This window comes from Amblyraja radiata, chromosome 34 (assembly GCF_010909765.2).
Source record: "Amblyraja radiata isolate CabotCenter1 chromosome 34, sAmbRad1.1.pri, whole genome shotgun sequence".
NCBI lineage: Eukaryota > Metazoa > Chordata > Chondrichthyes > Rajiformes > Rajidae > Amblyraja > Amblyraja radiata.
The window spans coordinates 170,169-183,159 of NC_045989.1; positions in this window are offsets into that span (position 1 = coordinate 170,169).

Genomic DNA, 12,991 nt, shown 5'->3' on the forward strand with positions numbered 1-12,991 from the left:
CATGTTTTTCCATTGTTTAAAAAGGGGTCTAAGAGTAAACCTAGCAATTATAGACCTGTTAGTTTGACGTCAGTGGTGGGCAAATTAATGGAAAGGATACTTAGAGATAATATATATAAGCATCTGGATAAACAGGGTCTGATTAGGAACAGTCAACATCGATTTGTGCCTGGAAGGTCATGTTTGACTAATCTTCTTGAATTTTTTGAAGAGTTTACGCGGGAAATTGATGAGGGTAAAGCAGTGGATTTGTATATATGGACTTCAGTAAGACCTTTGACAAGGTTCCTCATGGGAAGTTGGTTAAGAAGGTTCAATTGTTGGGTATTAATGGTGGAGTATCAAGATGGATTCAACAGTGGCTGAATGGGAGATGCCAGAGAGTAATGGTGGATGGTTGTTTGTCAGGTTGGAGGCCAGTGACCAGTGGCGTATCACGTGGATCTGTGTTGGGTCCACTGTTGTTTGTCATGTACATCAATGATCTGGATGATGGTGTGGTAAATTGGATTAGTGAGTGAGCAGATGATACTAAGATAGGTGGCGTTGTGGATAATGAAGTAGGTTTTCAAAGTCTACAGAGAGATGTATGCCAGTTGGAAGAGTGGGTTGAAAGATGGCAGATGGAGTTTAATGCTGATAAGTGTGAGGTGCTACATCTTGGCAGGACAAATCAAAATAGGACGTACATGGTAAATGGTAGGGAATTGAAGAATGCAGGTGAACATAGGGATCTGGGAATAACTGTGCAAAGTTCCCTGAAAGTGGAATCTCATGTAGATAGGGTGGTAAAGAAAGCTTTTGGTGTGCTGGCCTTTATAAATCAGAGCATTGAGTATAGAAGTTGGGATGTAATGTTAAAATTGTACAAGGCATTGGTGAGGCCAATTCTGGAGTATGGTGTACAATTTTGGTCGCCTAATTATAGGAAGGATGTCAACAAAATTGAGAGAGTACAGAGGAGATTTACTAGAATGTTGCCTGGGTTTCAGCAACTAAGTTACAGAGAAAGGTTGAACAAGTTAGGGCTTTATTCTTTGGAGCGCAGTAGGTTAAGGGGGGAATTGATAGAGGTCTTTAAAATGATGAGAGGGATAGACAGAGTTGGCGTGGATAAGCTTTTCCCACTGAGAGTAGGGAAGATTCAAACAAGGGGACATGACTTGAGAATTAAGGGACAGAAGTTTAGGGGTAACACGAGGGGGAACTTCTTTACTCAGAGAGTGGTGGCTGTGTGGAATGAGCTTCCAGTGAATGTGGTGGAGGCAGGTTCGTTTTTATAATTTAAAAATAAATTGGATAGTTATATGGACGGGAAAGGAATGGAGGGTTATGGTGTGAGCGCAGTTAGATGGGACTAGGGGAGAATAAGTAGTCGGCACGGACTAGAAATGTCCTCCATTTCTCTTCTACATACCTATACATCGCTGAACTTGTCCAGATCACAATAAACTTGATGACCAGAGAATGGGCATCCCGGGGAAAACTGTCCAATGGCTATAATCAGATCTCACACACAATAAGAGGGTTGTCATTGTTGATGTTTAACAGCGCCTGGACATCATCGCAAGAGTCCCTTATATCTGAGGGTAATTTCATTCTTTCCTGAAATCGCTCATGTGTTTGTAGGTAGTCTTCATGAGGACATTTGAGCAAATGAGAGAGATAAATAGCTCCAGTCAAGAGTGTTTAATTGTCATATGTACCGGCAATGGAACAATGAAATTCTTACTTCCTGAAGCTTTACAGGCCCATTAACACAAAACAAGTAGATACATATATTACAATCAATATATAATCCATTTGATAACTGTATTACTAGGTAACCATCACAGTGGAAAACTTAAGTCCAAAATGCAATCAAAGACACCGTCCAAAGATCATAGTTGTTGTGGTAGGGTTGCAGTTAGTGTGGTGTTGTGTTCAAGAGCCAGATAGTTGCTGGAACTAAACTGTTTTTGAATGTGGAGGCCATGGTTTTCAGTCTCCTTTACTGTCTTCTAATGGTAGGGGTGAAATGAGAGCATGGCTATGGTGGTGAGGGTCTTTGATGATGTTGGATGTCTTTCTCAGGCAGCAAACTCGTGTATATCTCTTCGATAGTGGGGGTGGTCAGTACCTGTGATGGACCGGGCAATGTCCACCACTTTCTGCAGCTCTCTTTGACACTGGGCATTGAGTTGCGGAACCAGGCCATGATGAATCCAGTCAGTATACTCTCTACAGTACACCTGTAGATGTTTGAGAGAGTATTCGTCGACACACTGAATATCTCCACAATATGCTAAGGAAGTCGAGGTGCTGTTAATAAGGTCCCACATAGGAGATTGGTGGGCAAAATTAGGGCACATGGTATTGGGGGTAGAGTGCTGACATGGATAGCAAATTGGTTGGCAGACAGGAACAGAGAGAGGGATTAACAGGTCCGTTTCAGAATGCCAAGCAGTGACTAGTGGGGTACCGCAAGGTGCTGGGACCACAGCTATTTACAATATACTTCAATGATTTAGATGAAGGGATTCACATAACATTAGCAAATTTGCAGATAACACAAAGCTGGGTGGCAGTGTGAACTGTGAGGAGGATGCTATGAGAATGCAGGGTGAGTGGGCAGATGCAGTGAATGTGGATACATGTGAGGTTATCCACTTTGGTAGCAAAAACAGGAAGGCAGATTATTATCTAAATGGTGTCAAGTTGGGAAAAGGGAAAGTACAAAGGAATCTGGGGGTCCTTGTTCATCAGTCAATGAAAGTAAGCATGCAGGTACAGCAGCAGAGAAGAAAGCAAATGACATAGCAAGAGGAGTTCAGTAAAGGAGCAAAGAGGTCCTTCTGCAATTGTGCAGGGCATTAGTGAGATCACACCTGGAGTTTTGTGTCCAGTTTTGATCCCCTAATTTGAGAAAGGACATTCTTGCTATTGAGGGATTGCAGCGTAGGTTACAAGGTTAGTTCCCGGGATGGCTGGGACTTTCATATGTTGAGAGAATGGAGCGGCTGGGCTCGTACACTCTGGAATTTTGAAGTATGGGAGGGGATCTTATTGAAACATACAAGATTTTACTTCGGAGTCACGACAGACTGGTGGGTGCGCCACTCTTTCCAGGCGGTAAGTTTTAAAACGCTCAGGTAAGTGTTTATACTTTACCTGAGGGTCGTTGCTCCGGGTTCGGTTACTGTTCACTCCAACAGAGTGTTCGAACTTTCCGGAAAATATGTCGAAGTTGAAGAGGGAAGCTGCAGCGAAGCCAGCTTCTGAAGACCGCGGGCCTGCGGGTAGCGGGCGGCCGCTGATTTCGCCTTCAGGGCCGCTAGCAGAGGAGCCAGCGGCTACAGACTTGGTGCCAGCAGTAAGCACCTTAGCTACCCCGCAGGGGTGAAAAGCCACAAAAGAAGTCTGTCAGGGCACTAAACTCGGATGAAATCGGGCCAGGAGGAGTCTCCTCCTTCTATGGGCAGTGTGTTTGGGAGACTGACCCATCTGGAGCATCTAATGGAGAGGTTGATCCAAAGAGATATGCTCCAAAGAAGGGAGCTATCTAAGACCGGGTATTATGGCGAACCCGCGACAGCGGCACCTGTGTCAGGGCTGCTTGATGTCCCCCTCTCTGGGAGAGGAGCGTAAGAAGACAGTTTTATATTGACTCAGATATCGCAGGCACAACTGGGGAGCATGCTTCAAGGTATGAGGGGCAAGCTTCGGGTGTACCCCCTATGGCATCCAAATTTGCCATCTCTTCCCAATCAGGAGAACCACTGGGAGAGGAGCTAGCTTCTAGCATTAATTATATGGCCTCTCACCAGCTCCAGGATCAGGCCATGGAGGAAACCTCTACAAAATACCGTACGCCAGTCAACTGTTCCTCATTAAAGGTCCGGCAGTGAACCATTCCATCTGGGGACACATTGGAGGGGGCGTCAGAGCCCAGGAGGCAAAATTACAGAACATTTTAAAATTACTTACCTCAGGCATCACGGCCTTTGCCAGTTCGGGCGATTGGGGGGGGGGGGGGGGGCTCTCTGATGTTCAGCAGGACGCCATGGCATAATGTGCAATGCAAATTTTGAAATTAATGTTCTCCGAAAGAATGCCATCCATCCTGCTTGAACCCAAATTTGCAGCATTGTGCAAGGCTGGGAACATCCAGCCACCAAACCTAGTGTTCGGGGAAGATCTGCGAAAGCATCTCAAGGAGCTGGATGATGAGGCTAAAATTGTCGGCCTTATCAAGCCCAACTCCTTCCAAGTCTCCATCCTTCCGACCGGCAGTACCCCTATCCTCCTCTCAACACCAGACGGTTCGCCGGAAATGGGTGGGCGTCACGTTGAACAGGTACAGAGGCCTTTTCTAGGGCAGGGCCCAGGCCGGGCCATGTTCAAGATGCGCGGAGGGCGTCTGCCAACAGCCCTACCCCCAGACCTCGGGGGCAGAAGCAAATCCCATACCGCCGATAACCACGGAGGTAGATGAGTCTGGTTGTGTGTGTAAAACTGTTTAGATGGATCAGTTACCAGTTGGGTAAGATACATTTTTCTTACATGAATGACATTGGATAACATCTGACCCGTTTATAATGCGCAGTTTTACAAGGTTTCCAAATTGGGTTCTTTTCAATTCGCCTCCACCCACACAGCATACACCTAGCCGCACTTTTGTTCCTTCACAACAGGATTATGCGCATACACAAGCTGAGATAAAATCTTTACTCAAGAAAGGGGTAATAGAGAAATCGTATCATGAGTCTCACCAATTTGTGTCCAATATATTTACTAGGCAAAAGAAGGATGGAAGATGCCAAATCATCTAATTTGATTGATCTTAACTCATTTGTGCAGTATAAACACTTCAAAAATGGAAAACGTTGTTACTGCCAAACAACTGGTTTACAAGGGGTATTACATGGCATGCATCGACCTCAAATATGCTTACTATTGGTGGCCATTCCTGTAGACCACAGGAGATATTTGAAGTTTAGCTGGATGGGGCAATAGGGGCAGTTTAAAGCATTGCCTAATGAATAACCTCAGCTCCAGACTATTCACTAAATTGTAAAACCAGTCCGGGGCTACACAGGCCACAAAATCATATAGTCATGTCATACTTCAATGACATCTTAATCATTGGGAAGACTATGGAATTAGCTGAATTATCTGTGTCAGCTACCAAACTCATGTTTGAGAGACTGAGGTTCCTATCCATCCAGTTGTCAAAATTGATACCATTTAGAGTAATTGATTATTTGGGATTCACCATTAACTCAATTCACATGTCAGTGACTATGCCTTCCGGCAAGCAATTAGAGTTAATTGAAGCCTGCAGTAACCTCATTGTTAAGAACAAACCATCTATTAGACATGTGGCTAGTATAATTGACAAGTTAGTGGCTGCTTTCCCAGCTGCCCAGTTCGGGCCTTTGCACTATCAAAACCTACAACGTGCGAAGGAGCGGGCACTCAAATTTCATAGAGGTCACTTCGATAGACCCATGCAGTTGCCAGCTGAAGCCATTGCTGAGTTACAATGGTGGGTGTCCAATATTCGGTATTGCTCTAGTATTATTTTAGTTGATTCGCCATCAGTTATCCTGCAAACTGATGCCAGTGCTCTAGGTTGGGGTGCTACTAACTCTGTCTCAAGCTGCGGTGGCAGATTGAATCTGCAGGAATCATCGATGCTTCAGTCCCATGGTATTAACTATTTAGAGTTGTTGGGAGCAGTCTATGGGTTAAAGGCTTATTGTAGCAATATGCACCATGTGCATGTTCAATTTCAGGCTGACAACACTACAGTGACAACACTACAGGGCAACAAAATCATATAGTCATGGCATACTTCGATGACATCTTAATCATTGGGAAGACTACGGAATTAGCTGAATTATCTGTGTCAGCTACCAAACTCATGTTTGAGAGACGGAGGTTTCTAATCCATCCAGTTAAGTCAAAATTGGTACCATTAGAGTAATTGATTATTTGGGATTCACCATTAACTCAATTCACATTGTCAGTGACTATGCCTTCCGGCAAGCAATTAGAGTTAATTGAAGCCTGCAGTAACCTCGGTGTTAAGAACAGACCATCTATTAGACATGTGGCTAGTATAATAATAAGATTAAACGAGAACTTACCCGTTTGAAGTTTGATCTTATTTTATGAGGAGTTACGATGAGCGATTACGTGAGTGACTACGTGAAGAAGGGCCGTCCGTCTGCGTGCGCGTCAATCTTCAAAGCAGCGGTGTTAAATCACAGAGAAAAAGAAGACCTGAGAATAGTAAGATTGTGAAGAAACTAGAACTTCCATATGACCTTGATAGTATGAGGGTGGGAGCGGTGGGCACGTAATTGTTCATCGTAACTCCTCATAAAATCAAGATCAAACTTCAAACTGGTAAGTTCTCGTTTAATCTTACTATTTTACTTCGGAGTCACGTGAGTGACTACGTGAAGATTTTAAAGCTCTGTGATTTTACGCCGGTTACGAATCCAGGCGTCACACACTGAATTTATTGACCATGGATGCGTGTAATCATTAAAGCATTCAGACATTACGTCGTTAAGTAAAGAAACTGATGCTTTAAATGAAATAAAAGATTTTTAAAAAAGTTACCCCTCCCAACCTTGGGGGGGGGGGAAACTAAGGGACAGAACTTAAAATGGTACGTGCAAACACCCCCAGTCCGGTTATGGGTGTGTTATAAAACCGGTGGACCGTTATTTCACTCGTCCATCCTGCAGCCACTAGGATGTCGTCAGGGGGCACGTCTATAGCTCTTGCTGCCGACGTAGATGCAGCCCTCGTGGAGTGAGATTTAACTATATAAATATTTACTCCTGTTACCGCCATTACCTCCTTTGACCATCTGGAGATGGTTTGAGTTGACACCTTTTGGTGTGTTTTTTTTTTTTTATGGCTGATGAGGACCGATTGTTCTGAACCTCTGAGGTTCTCCGTAACTTTCAGATAGTGGTGTTAGTTTGTTACCACCCACACAACCGTTGGTCCTCTGGATATGCCAAGAACTGGATCTCCATCCCTGGCATTCCTGGCCTGCTCTGTTTTATCAGGTTCCTGATTAGGAATGTTATGTTGTTCATATTGGTGGTCATGTAGTCCAACCGTAGCTTTTGCAGTGTCTGGTCTCTTTGTCAGCATACCACCTTCAGGGTTAGTTATAGGCGGTCCCCACTGTCAAAGTAGGGTTTGTACCACGCTCACATCCCATGTGTCAGTGTACCTTGGCCTTGGAGGTCTTAAATTGTAAATTCCCTTCATGAATTTTGTTGTAAAGGGGTGCGTTCCTATCGAACTGTGCCCTGCTTCCGGCATCTGATTGGAGGAGAGTGCGCCTCTGGCACTATAGATGCACTTTAACTTAGTTTATAGTTATAGTACAGTTGATAGGAACTCCAAGACTTCCGTTATCCGAACTGTGTTGTATTTGTTCGGACAGTCCTATGCCTTGAAATGGCCTCCTCGGAATCTGCAGACCAACAAGTTATACGTTCATGTAGTGGATTATTGCTCCCTGTAACTGGGTTCACGAGGAGGTCCCTGCTCTTGGGTACAGCCATTACTGGCTGGACTATAATTCCCAATTTTTTTGGGGACCAGGCTTGAGTAGGCCAATCTGACACTACCAATATGCCTGTGGCTTAGTCTTGCTTGATTTTTGTCAAGCATCGGTTTGTGAGACAAATTGGCAGAAAGCATACATAAACATTCCTCCCCAATTGAGGGAGAAAGCATCTGTGATGTCTGTGATGTCTTTGCAATCAATGTAACAGAAACTCGTGCATGAGCCTCGTGACTGAGGTTAAGTGACCTTCAAGATAAAAGGCAGTGAATGCAGGATAAACGGGCTCTTTCTCAGGAACACAAACCCGGTGTGGACATGTCTTTTGTGCTAGGAACAATGAAGCCTTACGTTCAGACGAGAAGACCTTACATGGTGTCAGAAGAAAACAAAGAAAAAAAGGGAAAGAAGTAGAGGAGAACAAGCCTCAAGCCTCCATGGAAGAGAAGTAAAAGAGGAAGGTTCAAACTGGACAGTGGAGCCACTACAAGACCGACGAAACAGAGTGAGCCCGGCCGGAAGGAGTGTCAGCCCGGTCGTGAAAGTCCCGATGCAGGGGAGCGAGGTGCAGTCCCGACGCAGGAGAGCGAGGTGGAGCCCCGACGAGAGGTGCAGTCCCGACGCAGGGGAGCGAGGTGCAGCCCCGGCGAGAGGTGCAGCCCCGACGAGAGGTGCAGTCCCGACGGGAGAAGCAGCGACCGGCATGGCAGCAACCAGGTGAGCCCGAGAGCCAATGGTGGGCAGAGAAGCGGGACCTCAGAAGAAGAAGACACAGACACAGACACAAATGTAAAACATTATGTAAATGTGCTGTAAAAGTAAGATTAAAGTGAAATGCTGTATGACATGCTGTAAGAAATAGGTCTCTCCCAATTGGGTTTTGTTTACCTACCTGATATATACTGCCTCGGCACTCTTGCTCTTTTCCACAGATATGTACTGCCTCGGTTCTTTTGGACGTAAAAATAATACAGAACCGTGTAATTATTTGGCTTTTTTCGACAGAAATACACTACACTTGGTACTGTTGTGATAAAAGATCATTCCTTCCATAAGAGGGGGAGATTGTTTTGTTATTTTCTAGTTATTAGTGTTCAGTCTGCACAGGTGATTCGGGTGTACTAATTGGGGGGTAATCAATGTTTTGTCTTGAACATGCAGTGCATTATCTTTTCTCTTCTCCCTCATCGAAGCCAAACTAAGTTGGTGTCTGTTAATTGTGTTTTCAACAGCTGCAGGTGATTACCACAGTTAATTATCTCTTCTCATCATTATCTGTTCTCTTCTCCCTCATCGAGGTGTTCAACCAAACTAAGTAGTATGAGTCTGGTTGATGGAATAAAAGGGGAACCCCGTGTAGCAATGTGTACAAAAAACCTGGATCGCCGTGGATGGACCATCAGAAGTCAGACGCCCAGATGGGAGAAACCTGGAGAGAGGAGCCCGTCTTCCAGTATCCAACAGTAGTCTCCCAGAAGGATATTTAAGTAGGAGACACCTAGTCAGAGGAGCCAGTCTCCCAGGGGTGAGAAATTGCCAGAGGAGCCCGTCTCCTAGATGCCAGAATAAGTCCCCAGAAGCCTAGCTAGAGCGAGAGGTGGGAGCCAGTCTCCCAGTCGCAGCAGAAGGCAATTGAGAGAGGCCCTCTGCTACAGTGTAAAATTAAAGTGGATATCAGGGGAGTTGATAAACAAGGTGAAAAGGGGGAGATGTATGATCTATAAAAATGAAGAGGGAGATATAAAGTAAAGAGGGAGATGTGATTTTACTCGGATCACGTGAGTGACTACGTGAAGAACCCGCTTACGACGCATGCGTGTCATATCGCCACACGCATTCGAACTCGTCATCGCTGGAGGAAGGACGTTCCTCCAAATCGGCAGGGTTTGAACCTGCAACAGGAACGAAAGGGAACTTCGTTTTTCTTTACTTACCCTTTTTTATCTAGAAGGCTGATGAAGCTGGCTGGGGGAAAGTCGCAGATTTGCAGGCAGCCAGCAGCGGCCGGGGCCCGTTAATTACTTTTAAACAGGAACGAGCCGACTTGAGCGCCAGGACAACGGTCGCTGGAGCAGTTTTCCCGACAACCCGGAACAGCCCCACAAGTCGTTTAGTGCATTTAATAATTCATGGGTCCGAGGGGCTGGTAGGTGCAGAACTGGCGCGTTAACAGGGGTTCCGCAGGTCTAAAAATAGCGGCGAGCGGTCAGTGCCCGAGAGCACTGAGTACACGTTGGACCCGTTGGACCCGCTGGAGCACCGCAGAGGCAGGGGGGGGGACAGACAGCAGCAACAGGCTGAACTCCCGTAATGGGAATAGCTGTGCCAGACTTACCCCCCCCCCCGACGTTTGCTCCCGTTTTTTCGCGCCCGACTTTTGCTCCCGACTTTCCCTCCCGATTTTTTGCTCCCAACTTCGCTCCCGCGCTGGCCCCGGCTGGTCGGGAGAGGTAGGCATAATCAGAGTCGTTGACTTCGAGGAGTTCGACTCTGAATAGCCGCGAGCGACCAGTGCCCGTGCGCACTGGGGGTCGGTTGGAGGGGTTTTAGGAGCAGCCACAAGCGGACAGAGCAGCAGGGAGCGAGAGGCACAGTCTACCAATAAGGGAACGAGTGCAAATCACACCAAAACGGGTGGAAGAAAGAAAGAATCAGCACCAACATCTCCCGAAAGGGGAGTGAGTGCAAATCACACCAAAACGGGTGGAAGAAAGAAATAATCAGCACCAACATCTCCCGAAAGGGGGGTGAGTGCAAATCACACCAAAACGGGTGGAAGAAAGAAATAATCAGCACCACCATCTCCCGAAAGGGGAGTGCAAATCACACCAAAATGGGTGGAAGAAAGAAAGAATCAGCACCAGCATCTCCCGAAAGGGAACGAGTGCAAATCACACCAACACGGCTGGAGGAGCTCCTCCATGGTGGCAGTCCCAGAAATATGGAGGCTAGCCACAGTGGGCAAAAGGTAAGTCCCACAGCGGTACCCCGTGTGGGGCCGCAATATATCTCTTACTCCTCGGAGGAGAGTGGGCAGGACCAAATTTGGTCAGACCCTGACCAAGGCACAGGTTTACATAACCTGAAGGAGGGGAGAAATTGGACTCTGCATTTCACCCTGCGTAGGAAATGGACAGAGCAACGCATAGAAAGGCTGTAAAGAAGCTGCAGGACGTCAGTGGCGACGGTGCCGGGGACCTGCAGCAGCAGCCGCCGGCACAGGCAACTTGTATGGAGACATCAGCTGTGCCGGATGTAAACCCCGCGCCGGGAAAATCAAATCCTAAACCGGGCGGGAAGGCAAAGCGCAAAGTACATCACTGCGAAAGTGATGTGGAGAAACAGCCTCCGGATAATACTTACCGATACCGAAGTAAGGATGAGCAGCTGCAGGATATAGCGCAGCCAGCAGCGGCCACTTTCGCGGAGCTGGGAAACCGGTACGAGTGGCTGCAGCATGTTGGGCCGTCAGCGACAGGTGCCGGGGAGTACCGGGACTGCGAGCAACGGCACAATTATATGGGGCGGCCGGGAGCGACCAGTGCCTGTAGGCATGGGGACCGGCTGCGGTAAAAACCGCGTGCGACTAGTGCCCGAGAGCACGAAGGTCGGCAGGAGCGGTTGGATAAAAGTACATGTCTACACATCACCTGCAAGCCAATACCTTTGCTGAGGTGTTGGCAAGACATTTACCTCCAGGAAATTGTGGGGCTCTGAATGTGGCCAGTGTTAACTGAAGTATTTGGAGACACGTTGGTCAGGATGCTGGCTTCAAATCTGACCAGTTAGCCTTACTCACAGGTGTGCTTTTGTTCCCCTGAAACAGACATTATTGGAACAGACATTACTGTGTAATCCTGAGATGGGAATGCTATCTATCAGGAATTGTATTGGACTGCTGGATCCTTTAGTCTTAGCAGTAACCAAAAACTTAACAGGACAAGGTATTGAACCGAAAGAAAGTTCTAAAGTCCTATCAGCGGGATATTAACGGCCGCACTATTAGAAATAAACATGACACTACTTCACCAGGATGCACTGGCCTTATATGCAAACCTGGAACCTCCCAAACCACTGATATAGAATGTGGAGGTATTCATTTCTTGCTCCTTAGTTCAGCATGTACTGAACCGAACGTCATTCAGACAAAGAAGCAACAAATTGAAGCATATAATATCAGACATTATCTAATTCTGAACGCAGTCACGCGTCATTCAAACAATTTATGGGTCATTCTGACAGGCTAATGAAGTAACCGACTGACGCCACTATGGCGCTAGATGTGGGTACATTTGTTAGGCATGGTCATAACCTAACATTAACAGTGACCAGTTTTATGGACACCGGGAGTAGTATGTCAACTATGGGTAGAAACTTACCGACACCACGTGACTATCTGGCCAACTCTATTTGTAAATTGAATTGAATTCTTATTTTATACAGACATTTAGGTCTGAACGAAATGATATTGCCTGCAGCCATATAAGATTATAAACAACGGTGGTAGAAGGCAGAACCATTCATCACCATCCATCATAGACCTAACTACTGTTTTTTCTAGCAACATGGAGAATTACCCATGTTACTATCTATATTAACCTATTTATTGTACAATTGAAAGCACCTCTTGTACACCTAGGCTGACGGACCATAGGCGGAATCTTTTCAGCGGGTCGCAGACAGTCCACTCATTCAACAGTACTTGGTATTCTATAGAAATAGGAAGTACGTTCATAACCATTATCACCCACAGATCTATAAACAGCCATCTGTTCTGGAATTCCTGGCAAGCCTCCATTACGATGAGAGGCTTAGTCATAGTACCATAATGCGCCAAGAGTGCTCTGTCTACATACCTGTCGAAGGTACAGAGCGATATTCTGTGGGAACACACACACTGGTAACAAACTCATTAAGGGCATGTTAAAATTAATCCCCAAGAACTAGGTACATTCATATATGGGATGTGAGTTTTTGTACTGACCAAGTTAAGAAACTGGTCTCCAGCTACAGCTCTGTCATTACAGAAACTGACTATGTATACAGTCATGCTGATGGCCTTGGTCACGTCGCAAAGAGTCCAGTCACTACAGAAACTAAGGCTCGACAACATGATGATTTCATCAGGGAATTAAACCTGTCACATCAATCAAAGGGTCAAACCGAGCAGACAAGGGTCAGCAGGCCTAAAAACAAAGTACAGAGCCTATACGACAGATGGTCGTTGCTGTATTATAACTCATTTACTATCATACATGAAGTATGCTAGATCATCAGATGGAAGAAATGTCACGTTTATCAGCTACTAATAGCCACTCAAAACAGTGACAGTCCAGATCATCTCTAAATGGCTAAGCTAGGCCTGACAAAGGCTGGGATTGGACTCTAAGGAGAGAAATTAAATCTTACTTG